We start from the raw sequence: 3151 nt of genomic DNA, 5'->3' as shown, positions 1-3151 counted from the left end.
GTCTATACGATTCTTATGCAGTTTTATATTGTCTACACGGTCCACTGATCGTTTTATTTTTTTGTCGAATTTTGAGAATTTTTTTTTTTTTTTCTCGAAAACGAGCTCGACGACCTGCACTTTTGACGACGCCATCGTGTTCCCCGGATTTTTTCCTGCAAGATAGCGTGTCTATTTTTTGTCCTACGACGATTTTTGACGCCGGAGCGGTGTTTCGGAGCAGAGCGGACTTAGAAACTTTAGCGCGTCGACCGCCGGAGCGATCGCTCCAGGCTGTTTTTCGTCAATAACTCGAAAACGAGCACGGTAACGCTCATTTTCGCCCGTACGATACTTGTACCGTTTACCGTTGGCTACCTGGTAGATGGTTCTTTTTTTTTTTATCTCGAAGTTTGAGAGCTTTTTTAATTTTTTCCACAAAAACGAGCACGTGAACGCCAATTTTCGTCTATACGATTCTTATGCAGTTTTATATTCTCTACACGGTCCACTGTTCGTTTTATTTTTTTGTCGAATTTTGAGAATTTTTTTTTTTTTTTTCGAAAACGAGCTCGACGACCTGCACTTTTGACGACGCCATCGTGTTCCCCGGATTTTTTCCTGCAAGATAGGGTGGCGATTTTTTGTCCTACGACGATTTTTGACGCCGGAGCGATGATTCGGAGCAGAGCGGACTTAGAAACTTTCGCGCGTCGACCGCCGGACCGATCGCTCCAGGCTGTTTTTCGTCAATAACTCGAAAACGAGCACGGTAACGCTCGTTTTCGCCCGTACGATACTTGTACCGTTTACCGTTGGCTACCTGGCAGATGGTTTGTTTTTTTTTTATCTCGAATTTTGAGAGCTTTTTTAACTTTTTTCTCAAAAACGAGCACGTGAACGCCAATTTTGGTCTATACGATTCTTATGCAGTTTTAGATTCTCTACACGGTCCACTGATCGTTTTATTTTTTTGTCGAGTTTTGAGAATTTTTTTTTTTTTTTCTCGAAAACTAGCTCGACGACCTGCACTTTTGACGACGCCATCGTGTTCCCCGGATTTTTTCCTGCAAGATAGCGTGTCTATTTTTTGTCCTACGACGATTTTTGACGCCGGAGCGGTGTTTCGGAGCAGAGCGGACTTAGAAACTTTCGCGCGTCGACCGCCGGAGCGATCGCTCCAGGCTGTTTTTCGTCAATAACTCGAAAACGAGCACGGTAACGCTCATTTTCGCCCGTACGATACTTGTACCGTTTACCGTTGGCTACCTGGTAGACGGTTTTTTTTTTTTTTATCTCGAAGTTTGAGAGCTTTTTTAATTTTTTCCACAAAAACGAGCACGTGAACGCCAATTTTCGTCTATACGATTCTTATGCAGTTTTATATTGTCTACACGGTCCACTGATCGTTTTATTTTTTTGTCGAATTTTGAGAATTTTTTTTTTTTTTTCTCGAAAACGAGCTCGACGACCTGCACTTTTGACGACGCCATCGTGTTCCCCGGATTTTTTCCTGCAAGATAGCGTGTCTATTTTTTGTCCTACGACGATTTTTGACGCCGGAGCGGTGGTTCGGAGCAGAGCGGACTTAGAAACTTTAGCGCGTCGACCGCCGGAGCGATCGCTCCAGGCTGTTTTTCGTCAATAACTCGAAAACGAGCACGGTAACGCTCATTTTCGCCCGTACGATACTTGTACCGTTTACCGTTGGCTACCTGGTAGATGGTTCTTTTTTTTTTTATCTCGAAGTTTGAGAGCTTTTTTAATTTTTTCCACAAAAACGAGCACGTGAACGCCAATTTTCGTCTATACGATTCTTATGCAGTTTTATATTCTCTACACGGTCCACTGTTCGTTTTATTTTTTTGTCGAATTTTGAGAATTTTTTTTTTTTTTTTCGAAAACGAGCTCGACGACCTGCACTTTTGACGACGCCATCGTGTTCCCCGGATTTTTTCCTGCAAGATAGGGTGGCGATTTTTTGTCCTACGACGATTTTTGACGCCGGAGCGATGATTCGGAGCAGAGCGGACTTAGAAACTTTCGCGCGTCGACCGCCGGACCGATCGCTCCAGGCTGTTTTTCGTCAATAACTCGAAAACGAGCACGGTAACGCTCGTTTTCGCCCGTACGATACTTGTACCGTTTACCGTTGGCTACCTGGCAGATGGTTTGTTTTTTTTTTATCTCGAATTTTGAGAGCTTTTTTAACTTTTTTCTCAAAAACGAGCACGTGAACGCCAATTTTGGTCTATACGATTCTTATGCAGTTTTAGATTCTCTACACGGTCCACTGATCGTTTTATTTTTTTGTCGAGTTTTGAGAATTTTTTTTTTTTTTTCTCGAAAACTAGCTCGACGACCTGCACTTTTGACGACGCCATCGTGTTCCCCGGATTTTTTCCTGCAAGATAGCGTGTCTATTTTTTGTCCTACGACGATTTTTGACGCCGGAGCGGTGTTTCGGAGCAGAGCGGACTTAGAAACTTTCGCGCGTCGACCGCCGGAGCGATCGCTCCAGGCTGTTTTTCGTCAATAACTCGAAAACGAGCACGGTAACGCTCATTTTCGCCCGTACGATACTTGTACCGTTTACCGTTGGCTACCTGGTAGATGGTTTTTTTTTTTTTTATCTCGAAGTTTGAGAGCTTTTTTAATTTTTTCCACAAAAACGAGCACGTGAACGCCAATTTTCGTCTATACGATTCTTATGCAGTTTTATATTCTCTACACGGTCCACTGATCGTTTTATTTTTTTGTCGAATTTTGAGAATTTTTTTTTTTTTTTCTCGAAAACGAGCTCGACGACCTGCACTTTTGACGACGCCATCGTGTTCCCCGGATTTTTTCCTGCAAGATAGCGTGTCGATTTTTTGTCCTAGCTCAATTATTAAGGAAGTTACGGTTTCTTGATTTTTCGGTATGTTCGAACTGGTCTTTTAGGCGGGCGCTCGGTCGCGCGGTGCTTTCGCATCGACCGACGTACCGATCGGCGGCGACGGTTTTTCGTCTATATCTCGAAAACTAGTACGCTAACACATATTTTGACCTATATGATATTTGTTCAGTGTAATTTTTTCTATCTGGTAGGCTGGTTTTTTTTTTTTTATCTCGAATTTTTTGAACGTTTTTGTTTTTTTCTCGAAAACTAGCGCGACGACCGATATTTTTA

Source organism: Colletes latitarsis, unplaced genomic scaffold (assembly GCF_051014445.1).
Source record: "Colletes latitarsis isolate SP2378_abdomen unplaced genomic scaffold, iyColLati1 scaffold0073, whole genome shotgun sequence".
NCBI classification, from domain to species: domain Eukaryota; kingdom Metazoa; phylum Arthropoda; class Insecta; order Hymenoptera; family Colletidae; genus Colletes; species Colletes latitarsis.
The sequence above is the reverse complement of the archived record's forward strand: the minus strand, read 5'-3'. Positions refer to the sequence as shown.